At 37.1% G+C, this 13,140-nt stretch overlaps 1 long non-coding RNA gene across 2 annotated transcripts; it reads left to right on the forward strand.

The window, feature by feature from the left end:
* The first annotated feature begins 9,341 nt into the window (after positions 1-9,341).
* On the forward strand, positions 9,342-12,762 carry LOC149034192 (uncharacterized). 2 transcript variants are annotated; one of them, XR_016182750.1, is made up of 4 exons: positions 9,342-9,558; positions 11,687-11,849; positions 12,364-12,414; positions 12,685-12,762. It is a non-coding gene; the product is annotated as an uncharacterized LOC149034192 (long non-coding RNA). The 2 variants fall into 2 exon arrangements; XR_016182751.1 differs by having other exon boundaries at positions 11,687-11,804.
* Positions 12,763-13,140: the final 378 nt, after the last annotated feature.

The following is a 13,140-nucleotide window of genomic DNA, read 5'->3' on the forward strand; positions in this document are numbered from 1 at the left end:
TGCCATAAAAATGGCAAGTTACCCGTTGCGTTCTTGCAAAGACTTCTTTGACGACTCAGGAGACAAACAATCACTCGATACCAACATTTTTATACATTCATGATATCTTTCTCAGCCAGCCATTTTAATATTCAGGAATGGCATGGGAGGTCATGTTTATGACTGGCGAAAAGTTTCATTTTTCACAGGTCTTTTCCTTTCGGGGTAAAACGTCAATACTCTTGTACGCCGTAATATTTTGAATTTTGAATTTTATAGCGTCAAGCGAAAACTAGGGTTATCGCCCGGCGCAATCTTCAGTTTAGTGTTAGAGACAAATTTAATTTTCAAATCGCTTCTAGTTCTGCTGTATTCGTATTAACGGCCTGTACATCAGGGATCAGTTTAGAATAAAAAATCCATTTCCCTAAAATATTATCTGATTGTTTAGAAGTTCCTGATTTCACTGTTTTTGTTAAATATTTTTGATCACAGTTCTTATTTTTCCTTCAAGTTATCAAAAATTGATAACAACAGCCTCACCTACTCTGACTACTCAGGAAGGCCGTAGCCAAAAGGATCGTCGGTTGCTTGTAACCAGCTCCCCCAGTAGAAATGATAATGAAACATTATGGTTTGCTCCTAAATCCTTGTTAGATGCTGCTATAAAAATCCTCCCCACTCTCTCTCCCATTAAAAAAATATACCCATCCCAATTATCCATTACTATTGGAAAGTGAAACTTCCGGAATATTCCGAGTAATCAGAAGTACCTGCCATCAGAAGGAAAAACCACTTGTTCTTTGAAGGAAGTTTCGATAAGATTCAGGAAAAGAATCTGTGGGAAATACTTGACCTACTCAGGAAAAAGGATTTTCAAGAATTTGAAAAGAATATTCAAATTCTTGAAAAGAAACAAGCTACAGAAACCTAGGAAACCTAAGAACTTTGTTCCGATCACTTGGTCAATATGGCAGGCCCAAGAATGTCAGGAGAAATAGAATTTTCAACTTTTGATAATTTGGCTAATCGCCCGGTTCACTACTTTTCAAGTTTAAATCGTTTGCCCGAATAAAGAGAACGATGACCGATGTTGTACATTTTTTGGAAAATTCCTATTTGTAAGAGTAGTTCAGGTTCATTATTCACCTTTCTTTCCCCTCCCTAAAGGAGGTATCTTGACATCACGTGATTGTTACAATATTTCCGTCCTATTTAAATATACACCCTCAAAAGATAAACGGAGAGAGTAATGTGTTCACTTTTAATGGTACAACACTGATCAACTGGTTACTGGTTTCTCTCCTTTACAAACTTTGTCTTCGATGACTCAAATCGCACTTACTGGAAAATGAACAGCTCATGAAAAGATAGTCATCGAGCACAAATAGCTTACCGTTTCAAGACAGAAGCTCTAACTCAGTACTGTAACAAGTCTTGGTTGTGATTTTGTGTTAAAAATCCAACGGTTCTTGCAAAACAATGAATACTGAGACCGGATGTTAACTGCAATCAAAGCGAAATGTTTCATTTTTGCATATACCAATCTGGCAAACTCTTTCTTTAGGAGTCGATTATTTTCCACTGAATTGCCGATCGCCCAAATTTCGGATAAAATTTTTTTTCCCTTTCATAGACTGCAAATGTAATGAGCGTAAAGGTACTCAATATTGTTTCTCTTTGCCATAAAAATGATAAGTTACACATTGCGTTCTGGCAACGGGTAACTCATACCCACCCCATGGGTCTTATACCCACTCCAATTATCCATTACTATACTGGAAAGTAAAACTTCCGGAAAATTCCGAGTATTCAGAAGTACCTGCTATCAAAAGGAAAAATCCCTCGTTCTTTGAAGGAAGTTTCGATGAGATTCAGGAAAAGAACCTGTGGAAAAAACTTGACCTTTTCAGGGAAGAGATTTTCAAAATTTTGAAAAGAATTTTGAAAATCTAGAAAAGCAACAAGCTACGAAAACCTAGGAACTTTGTTCCGATCACTTAGTCAATATGACGAGGCCCGAGAATATCAGGAGAAAGCACTCGCCATCAGAATAGAAATTTGCGACAGAAAGAAGCAACAAGCTACGAAAACCTAGGAACTTTGTTCTAATCACTTGTTCAATATAACAAGGCCTAAGAATATCAGGAGAAATCGAATTTTCAACTTTGGATAATTCGGCTTATCGCCCGGTTGTACGTAGATTCCTAACAAAATGCGTCTTTGTAAGAGTGGGTACGGTTCATTATTCACCTTTCCCTTCCCTCCCTAAAAGAGGTATCATTTGTTGGTCATCACCTATATGAAGCTAAGCGAGATCCTCTGGAAAATAAACAGTTCATGAAGAAGCTCCAATTCAGTACTGTAACAAGTCTTGGTTGTAATTTTGTGTTAAAAAATCCAACGGTTCTTTCAAAACAATGAATACTGAGACAGGATGTTACCAACAACCAAAGTGAATTATTTCAGTTTTGCATGCTCACATCCGTCATCGGTAAAAACGTTAGACTTACATAACCGAAATACATTTACGTAGATTAGATGGCGCCGCTTTTTGTTCCCTTTCTTAGACTGCAAATGTGATAAGCGTTAAGTAAATAAATATTGTTTCTTTTTTTCATGAAAATAGTAAGTTACTCATTGCGTTCTGGCAACGGGTAACATATACCCACCCAGAAGCTCATTAATACCCAGTAATGGGCTCCTGACCCACCCCAATCATCCATTACTATTGGAAGGTGAAGCTTCCAGTAAATTCCGAGTAATCAGGAGTACCTGAATATCAGAAGGAAAAGTCATTCGTTCTTTGAAGGAAGTTTCGATAAGATTCAGGAAAAGTGTCTGCGGAAAAAACTTGACCTATTCAGAAAAAGGCTGTTCAAGAATTTGAAAATTCTTTTCAGATTCTTGAAAAATTGCAATGTGTTGTCTTTTAAGGGTACAACACTTATCAACCTAGCCGTTTTTCTTATTTACAACTTTGTCTTCGATGATGCAAATCACACTTACTGGAAAATGAACAGCCTACGAAGAGATAGTCATCGAGCACAAATAGCTTACCGTTTAAAGACAGAAGCTCCAATTCAGTATTGTAACAACTCTTGATTGTAATTTTGTGTTAAAAATCCAACGGTTCTTTCAAAACAATGTATACTGAGACCGGATGTTACCTGCAACCAAAGTGAATTATTTCAGTTTTGCATGCTCACATCCATCATCGGTAAAAAAGTTAGACGCACAAAACCGAAATACATTTACGTACATTAGATGGCGCAGCTTTAAAAGTAAGATGAGAAATAGCTGTTCCTATCTTTCCTTCAGTGAAGGAACATAATCTGGTAATGAATTTTATTTAAGGTTTTGTGATGGACATTCTGAATTCATGTTTTTCACATAACGGTTGGAATTCTGCGCGAGGTTGGTGCGTTAATAGAAAAAAAAAATCCATGGTGTACAGTCGGGAATTTATCAACATTGTTTTTTCTCTTGTCACGCCATCAAACTGAAAATAAACAGACTGAATCGTCTTAAAGCCAAGAATCATCAATAAAATTTATACGAATCTCGCAAAGTCTGTATTTCGGAGTCAATTATTTTGCACTGAATATGCGATCGCTCAAATTTCGGACAAAAATTTTGTTACCTTTCATAGACTGCAAATGTAATGAGCGTAAAGTTAATTAATTTTTTCCCTTTTTGCCATGAAAATGATAAGTTACCCGTTGCGTTCTAGCAACGGGTAACCTATACCCACCCCACGGGTTTTATACCCACCCTAATTATCCCCTACTATTGGAAAGTAAAACCTCCGGAATATTCAGAGTATTCAGCAGTACCTACTATCAAAAGGAAAAAATCACTCGTTCTTTGAAGGAAGTTTCGATGAGATCCACGAGAATAGTCTGTGGAAGAAGTTGACCTATTCAAGAAGGGGGCTTTTCAAGAATTAAAAAATAATTTTCAAATTCTAGAAAAGCAACAAGCTACGGAAACCTGGGAATGTTGTTCCGATCACTTGTTCAATATGACAAGGCCCGAGAATATCAGGAGAAATAGAATTTTCAACTTTTGATAATTCGACTTATCGCCCGGTGCACTAACTGTTCAAGTTTAAATCGTTTGCTCGAATAAAGCGAACATATACACTCAAATAGATGACCGATGTTTTACATTCTTTTGAAAATTTTTCCTTGTAAGCGTGGGTACGGTTCATTATCCACCTTTCGCTCCCCTCCCTTAAAGAGGTTTAACTTGTTGATCATCACTTATAAGAAGCTAAGCGAGATCCTCTGGAAAATGAACAGCTCTTAAAGAGATAGTCATCGAGCACAAATAGCTTACCGTTTCAAGACAGAAGCTCCGATTCAGTACTGTAACAAGTCTTGATTGTAATTTTGTGCTAAAAATCCAACGGTTCTTTCAAAACAATGTATACTGAGACCGGATGTTACCTACAGCCAAAGTGAATTGTTTCATTTTTGCATGCTCACATACATCATCGGTAAAAAAGTTTGACGAACAAAACCGAAATACATTTACGTAGATTAGATGGCGCCGCTTTAAAAATAGGATAACAAATATCCGTCTGTCCTAATCTTTCCTTCATTGGAAGGAACATAATGAATTTCATTTAAGCTTTTATAATGGACATTGGGAAATCATATTTTTCACATAACGGTTGGAATTCTGCACGAGGTTGATGCGTTAGTGGAAAAAACTTCATGGTGCAAAGTCGGAAATTTATCAAAATTACTTTTTTTGTCTCTTGTCACGCCATCAAACTGAAAGTAAACGGACCGAATCGGCTTAAAGCCAAGAATCATCGAAAAAATTTATACCAATCTGGCAAAGTCTTTATTTCGAGGCCAATTATTTTGCACTGAATAGGCCACCGCCCAAATTTCGGACAAAAATTGATGGGGTGTAGTTTGAGGGGGCTAAAGTGAATTGTTTCATTTTTGCATGCGTCCGTCATCGGTAAAAGGTTTGACGTAAAAACCGAAATATATATTCATCAGATGGCGCCCTTCAAAAGTAGGATAACAAATATCTGTCTCTCCTTATCTTTCCTTCATTGGAAGGAACATAATGAAGCTCATTTACGCTTTTGTAATGGACATTCGGAATTCGCATTTTTCAAATAACGGTTGGAATTCTACTCGAGGCTGGAACGTTAGTAGATAACCCTTCGGCTAACTCAGAGGATGTCGGAATTTAATCTTCAGAGAAGGTAGCTTGAAAGAAATCATCTTGTCCAGCGTCGGTTAAAATATCAGTTAATTCGTCGAATTTAGTCTATGTTTGGTAGGTCTAGGTGGGGTTAAAAACGTTAAACCGACTTTGCCGTCTATGAATTTCTTTCAAATTCTATCGCACATATCAGAATTCTCTTCCGCCAAGTCATTTTATCACATCATTCATAACTGAACGAGGTTTGAAGCAGTTTTTAAAACCGATGCTCCAAGCTAAAACGATTTCCTTAGTCAGTCAAGGCAAATTAATGGAAGTGAATTAGTTGTTTTCATTTACAGCACTTACCAAAACCTGTAGCCTTCAGTGCCCACCTAAGGAAATAATTTTAACCATCTCCTTTCATCTTTTGAGTTTTTAGCAACATACGTCATATATCAGTCATATCAGGCAGCCAATAAAATGTGGTTGTCTATTTCTGTTCGACTGTCGATTCCGTAGTCAGTCTCCTCCCCAGGCACGATGAACGGCCAAACGTAAGCGCCAGTGGAAAAGTTCCTTTAAATATTATAAATTATCTAATAATTTTGTCCGCTTGTCGTTGGCCGATTTACGTAGGATTTCTATTACACCGATTATTTGTGGAGCGTTATTCTAATGTATGCACTGAGCACCTTTTCACTGACAATTCACTTGGCGTGGAAACTGTGAGAAACTACAAACCATGAAAATAGAAATATTCTCCACCGTTAGATATGAAACAATGAACAACCGGTAAGTTTATGAGCCAAGTGAGGAAAACGAATGAACTCGCTCCAAGGACAACTGGAGAAGAAGCAAGGAAGTAAATGAATTTATTTGTTTTCATGTTAATAATATTGTCCTGCAGTAATTCGTTAGGGGGAGGAAGTTTTCTCTTTTCTTCCGGGTCCTTTTAGAGTAAGCGGAGACAAGCCTGGGGCGAGTAAGAGGAAGCATGTGAGGATGCCGAGCCTCAAATCGATGCTTTTGAACGATTCTTTCAGATTTCTGATGGTATTCCTAGGTTTTCATGACAAGGGAATTTATAGGTATCCAGTAGTTTTTTATGTAGATATTTGTGTTTTTAACCCTTTGAACCCTGGAAGTGACCAATATTTAATTTCTCCTTACAAAAATACTGCTGAGTCATTCATTAAACAATGAGAATAAGGCAAATGATCACCAACTTAAGAAGCTTTGATTGTTAAACAAATTCTCCTTGTCAGTACCAGAGGAATTGTACAGAGAAAAGTATGGAGAATATAGATACTGATGTTAGGGTGTAGAGAGGTTTAGGTTTCAGATAATGCAAAATGATCAAATTCCTTCTGGCATTAATAACAAATCAGAAAATACATCTCGCACACCAGTATTTTCAATAAGCGACCCTTTGTTTTGGCAAAAACCAGCTTTTTCTATTTGGAAAGGGTTGCGAGAGTGAAAAAGTTGTTACAACTAACAAGTTACAGTATGTTTTTATTTTCCGTTGCCACCATCCTCTGGATGAAAAGATGGTGACATGATGTACATTTAAATAGAAGCAAATTTAGCAAAAACTGGGTGGAAAATAATACATTTCCCTTTCATTCCCAAATCTCAGTAGTAATTCTCCTCACCATCTGTTGTACAATTCTTATGTTAGTTTAGAGAATTTGGCATTGGATCAACCAATAATCCCTAATTGAAATTTTTCTTTATTGTCATCACTTGTCTGCTTGATATTGTTTTGATAATGTGAGGAGAAATTTTATCTTGGTCACTTATGGGAGTTAAAGGTTTACATTGACTTAATGAGATAGGATAATTCTCAACCAATTCTTTAAATTAACAAAAAACAAACAAACCAATGCTAATAAGAAATGTTTCTCTTTTTATTGCTCACGTTTTCCAAGGTAGTGGCTAGTGTTAAAACTATTTCCATGCATGGCTATCCTGAACATATGAAGTAATAGAAGCCACTAAAGAACTGATATTATCTACTCAACATTCCATCTATCAACATCATGATCAGGCACACAGCCAAACATTATTCTTTAAGAAAAAGTTCAACTGGGATCTCTCTCCATGCTCGATCGATCCACCGCAACATCATCTCTTTACTGGGCGCTCGCTTCTTTCCGGAAGGCGTGTAGGTAAATGGGCTGTTAACCATCCAGGCTTCGTACTGCGCACGGACCTTTGCTTTGAATGGCTTACTGATGCACTTATCCAGGGGCTGGAGAACTGGAGTGAGCCCACCGGGAATTACGGCGGTATATTGACCATGACTCCCCTTGTAACGCATGAAGGGTTAAAGAAGCCAACCACATTAGATTTAATCCTAATAACATCAATGGAGATAACTGAATTGAAATTCCTCACGTGTGGATGCCTTACTATCAAAAAGCATGATAGCCGATAACAAAGTGAACCTATTAAGGGAACAACTTCCAGCTCTCAGAATAATAATGAGGATCAAAATGCATCAATGACAGTGCACCAAAACACTAACAATAACAAGGTGTTACAAATAGCCACACATCAACTTTCAACTTCCTTACCTGACGAGGTATAGCAGTTGCAACATCACAATCAATACACAGTTGATTAGCTTGACTCTTACATCTTGGGACAAATGATTAAATTTCAATTCTCAATAAAAACAAACCTTTCTATAACTTTCCATAGCATAGATAATGGTAAACAGGGAGGATAAAAATGATTTAAGAAGAAAATTGTATTTGGTATTTAAGTCAGTGAGTCAGTGTCTTTAATAGGTGTATTTAGTGATGCAAGAAAATTGATGGATTTAAATTATATGGATAATAGTGTTGTTGTTGTTTTTTTTATTAACTGTCAAAGGGACACTCTTGTTTGACCTTGATTAGTAAATGATGGGTGGCTATGGTTTGAGCTCTTACCCAGGCTATAGTTATAAGGTAAAATATTTTGATAAATACAATGTATGTGAGAAATATGACCTTTCACAAACCTTTTTAGGGAGGCTTCCTCTTGCACAACTAAATTACAGAGATGCCAACTCAAATCTGGAGATTTTTTTTTCAGACTAGCACCCCTCCCGACCGAATTCGCCAATGCGGCTCCCTCCGGGTAATTTCATTTTTGATTTGGACCCCTACAAGCAATTTTGCGGGGAAAATGTGGATATATCTGTCAGGGTCTTCAATTGGTTGAATACTCATCCAATCAGACTCTCGCTCATATAAAGGAAGGGGACAGGGGAGCGGGAGCCCGGGAGAAGAGGGGACGGAAGAGGGCAGGAAGCGGGAGAACAGGGGGCGGGAAGCGGGATCTATATGAGGGTGGGAAGCGGGAGCAGAAATAAAGAAAGCAATAGTTTGTTCTTTATTACTTGGTATTATTCAGTCAAAAATACTCATCTAGCAAAGTTTTGAAATTTCCATTTAACATCCACCAATGCTTAGAAGAAAATTTTGCAATAGTTATTACATTACACAGTGGACTGAGACTTTCGTCTCTATAACGAGATGTCAGAAGCGATGGTCAAACTGTGATAACCAGGCTAGTGAAACCTAGTTTAATTAAGAAAACTGACCTGTAATAACTTTCATCGGGACCCAATTTACAAAAAAATGAACCAGAAAATGAACAAGAATGTTAAGTTTTGGCACAGTTTGAAAGTTACATCCGGGTGTCTGATCCTCTTGATTAACCTGAACACTGGAGCGATACTATGAAGGGTGGGAGTCGGGAGGTAAAGGGGCACAAAAGTACGGGAGGCGGGGGAACGTGGTGCGGGAAGCGTCTGTCTCCCCCTACAACCCCCGCCCCCTTTCCAGGAGTAACAAAAAAGAAACTTTCTTCTTTTTATTCGCAACAAATAACGTGCATCGCGCAAGAAAGTGAAGCCAGAAACTGTAATACAAGCATAAGAAGCCAGATGATTTTAGAATTTTGGAAGATATGGAGCTTAAATCTTAGTTTTTTTGCGGGCAACTGATCCAAACTTCCTTTGATCCGGGAGTTTTGGTCACCCGTAGGGAAGAGCGGGAGATTGACTCTGTATAAGGGAGACGCCCCGATAATCCGAGGGAGTTGGCACATATGAAATTAGAGGCATTTGATTTCCACAAAGACTTTCCTTTCAAGCTCCGACGCTACTGCGACAAAACACCATATACCCGTTTAAAATTGAGGTGGTCTGGTAACTACTATCATGGGGAAATGGCGCCTTTGCTAATTTTAGATTGTTTTGAAATTTTGCGCCACAATTTTCTCGTCGATCGGGTGATCGGTCAATCAGTTGTACTCTCGTCGACTAAAGAGGACCATTTAATTCTGAGGAGAGTTTTCCGTAGCTGAAATGTCGAGTTTGGAAGGAGCTTTTGCGCCAATTGCCATCCAAAGGTATGCGACTCTCCCTCGGGGATCGATGTTTGACTTAGTTTGTAAGTTTCTCTGACACTCGGCAATTTGACTTCCTTTTGGTTAAGAAGTCGAGCTTTTGAACTGTAGAAAGAGAATATGGGAAGATTTCCGCATAGCTTTATACTTGGATAAAGAAAACAATAGCGAAAACAATAGATTGCCTTTAACACCACGGCTTTATCCAAGAATCATGAGTATGGAGTTTTTCGGAAATCTCCGACTTTCTCTCACACAATCCAAAAGGATCTATGTCTCACAAGAAAATTAAGGATAACATGACATCGAAAGATTACTGCAGCAGTCATAGAGATGATGAATTCTTCAGTACCACTGTTGCATTAATCAAGGATGAGAAGTTTGACTTCGGAACCGCAAGCTTTGATCGGGTTAATCTAACGCTTCCGCTTGAAAGGCAGTCTATGACGGCTCGTGCCTTCTGTTGTATAGTTGTAGAGTATTGCAGTAATAAACCTAGTGTGGTTTAAAATGCAGAGGGTTAATGAAAAGCTCATGTGGATGTCAAACTTGTGACAAAAGGGAACTTAGAACAGAGTTTGTACACAGGTCAATTGACAGGCTGGGGACAGGGAAGGAATTTAATAGAACAGGTACACTTATTAAATGTGCATCAAATTTATTTTACTTCAAAACTTCACATCTAGTCCACTTTGCATACCTGGCACTATGGATAATACCTACTCCTCTAACTCTGAAAGTATTAGGTTTGAGCCCTGGCAACATCAACTTTTTATTTGTCTTTTTTTTTCTTTTTTTTTTTTAAATTTCAATGTAAATTATTTTTCAAAGGATTTGCTGAATATGTTCAGAGTAAATGCACATGTGTGAATGTATGATGACTTAGCTGTTATGTTCAAATTGAAAACAATGTTAAAATAAAGAGGTGAGACCCTGAAAAAATTTAACTAAACCCAAAAAAAGTGAATTCGAATCCTAACAAACCTGATTAGATCCGTTCCATGATGGCCAGTGTCAGAACTGAACCAGGATGGGTCACAAGAGATGTAATATGAGTGTCTCACAATAGTCCACCATTTTGAAAACTGTGCAAGGTTTGGGGGAAGGTTTACAGATGTACAGGACACCATGACATAGTGTCTATGGCCCTCCTTAAGAAGGATTACACAGTAGGCACAAAAATGGTGGCTTTAAGTGCATTTATTTCTATGAGCGACTTCCAGCCCACTCCACAGGCCACTCAAACTCATTACACAAAGAGGGTTTTGTTCCCAGGTTATGCTGGAGGAACAAACTACAGGAGCAAAGCTCTTTTGCATGTATCAGTTGGCTATATTTCAACCTCTGAGGCAGAATTTTCATCCCATAAAATGAAATGGGCCATTAGATTAACCCAGGTATTTCAAAGGGTGGATAGCCTCTATCCAATGGTTTAATAGCTATTCAGTGGATAATTGTTTTATAAAATGTATTGCATTATTCAATGGATAGAGATTTATCCAGTTAATAGAGATTTATCCAGTTAATAGAGATTTATCCAGTTAATAGAGATTTATCCAGTTAATAGAGATTTATCCAGTTAATAGAGATTTATCCAGTTAATAGAGATTTATCCAGTTAATAGACATTTATCCAGTTAATAGACATTTATCCAGTTAATAGATATTTATCCAGTTAATAGACATTTATCCAGTTAACAGACATTTATCCAGTTAACAGACATTTATCCAGTTAATAGTAATATCCACCTTTTGAGCAACTGGGGCCAGATGAAAAATTGGGTGTAAGGTCTTGAGGTTAATTGAACAAACCTGAAAATGCTTGTCTGCATGTACTGGTTGTACAAATTGAAACATGCCCCAAGAGCAAAACCCTCTGAGTATAATGATGGTAACTACTCTATGCATAAATAAATGTTATCCTGCATTCACACATTCACAGTTCAGTTCTTCTTGATTCACACATACTACATTTGCAACCCATGGTGCCACACACAATTGGAATAATTTAAATGCTGAGTGAAAAACAAGAAGAAATAATTTTCTGCGCCCTTACTATTGCACATAATTTATGTGCTTTATATAAAGAACAAAGTGGGATAGATAATTACTTTATTTATTCTGAATTTCAGGGGAACTGGCAGCTATTACAGAGGATATATTAAACCACCTGAAGGATTTATCAGTACCCAACTGTCAGGGGGACTCAGGGTACTATATCAAAAGCTTGAAGAAAAAGACAAGGCTTGTGTAAGGAAGAAACTCTACTGTTCAAAGCGACTACAATACCAAAAGGTTTAGTATGATTCTACAGTGCTGTCAATTTCACTTCCACTCTCCTAAGTTCTACTGAGTTAACAGGGAGATTCACTATCAGCTAACTCATCCACTGGGTGTATTTTGGTACATATTACTTGTACAACTCTTTACACTTATTTGAAAGGAGGAAAACAATAAGAAAAGTATTTGAATTTGCAAATGAGTCAAACCTCTCGTTAGAACATTAGGAAAAAATCCTTTCTGTCATTGGGGGAAATCAAGTGGGGAATTTTTCTTGCATAATACTGTTCAGAAACAAGACAAGACATGTTTCAGTCTTATCTGAAAGGATAAGTGGATGATAGATTTTTTATTTTTTGATTTTGAACATGAGGATGGTTGATAATTACCGCGCATCAGCCCATGACTCTGCAGCCTAGTTTTGATTTGTTTTAATTATGTAAAAATCAACACAGGAGAACCAGAATGTGTACACACACTAGCTGCGATGACATTTTTATTTTTATTTTTTTTTTTATTTTTTGCTCAGTATTAGCATCACAGACCGGCAAAGATGGCAAATTCAAGCCTTGTTACCCAGGTAACTTCTCTGTTTCAGTTCAGTAGCTGCATAAATTACACTGAAGATTTGCAATCACTATATAAAAGCATGTTTCTGTAAAGCTACAGTTATCTTGTGAATTCAAAATTTTAAAACAGTAAATTAAAAAAGGTGTTTAAGCATGTGTAGCTTGGACTAAAGAAATATGACACTAAAATAAATTGTTATGGCAAAATTTATCAAATGAATACATTTTGTTTTCAATTTTAATTGCTATTGATTTCTTCTTTATAATTTTCTTTCTGGTAGTTCCATTGCTTGCTGGAAGATACAAATTTATTCAAGTTATTGTTGAAGGGGAATCATCACTCTTGATTTCAGGAGAGGTAAGGTATACAAAATGCACATACAGACTGGAAATTATGGTTTTTAATTACAGTGCTGTAATTGTCACTGAAAATACCTGTCAACTTTATACCTACATTTATATGAATTTTTTCCCTAGAGTGACTTACTGGTACATCAGTTTTTGACGAACTTATTAATTACTTTCAGCATAATTGGTTAAAAACTTGCCACTTAACCCTTTAACTCCCAGAGGTGATCAACAAGTAACTTCTTCCTTTAATATCTTTACATTATATAGCAAACAGGTAATGAGATACTCAAACTCATCAGGAAGAAGTTGTTGTCTTGATCTAACACCAAATTCTAGTAACTAGTTTAATAGAAAAGATGCAGCAGCAAGTGGGGAGAATTAACAAT

Source organism: Pocillopora damicornis, chromosome 14 (genome assembly GCF_964200805.1).
Source record: "Pocillopora damicornis chromosome 14, jaPocDami1.2, whole genome shotgun sequence".
Taxonomy (NCBI): domain Eukaryota; kingdom Metazoa; phylum Cnidaria; class Anthozoa; order Scleractinia; family Pocilloporidae; genus Pocillopora; species Pocillopora damicornis.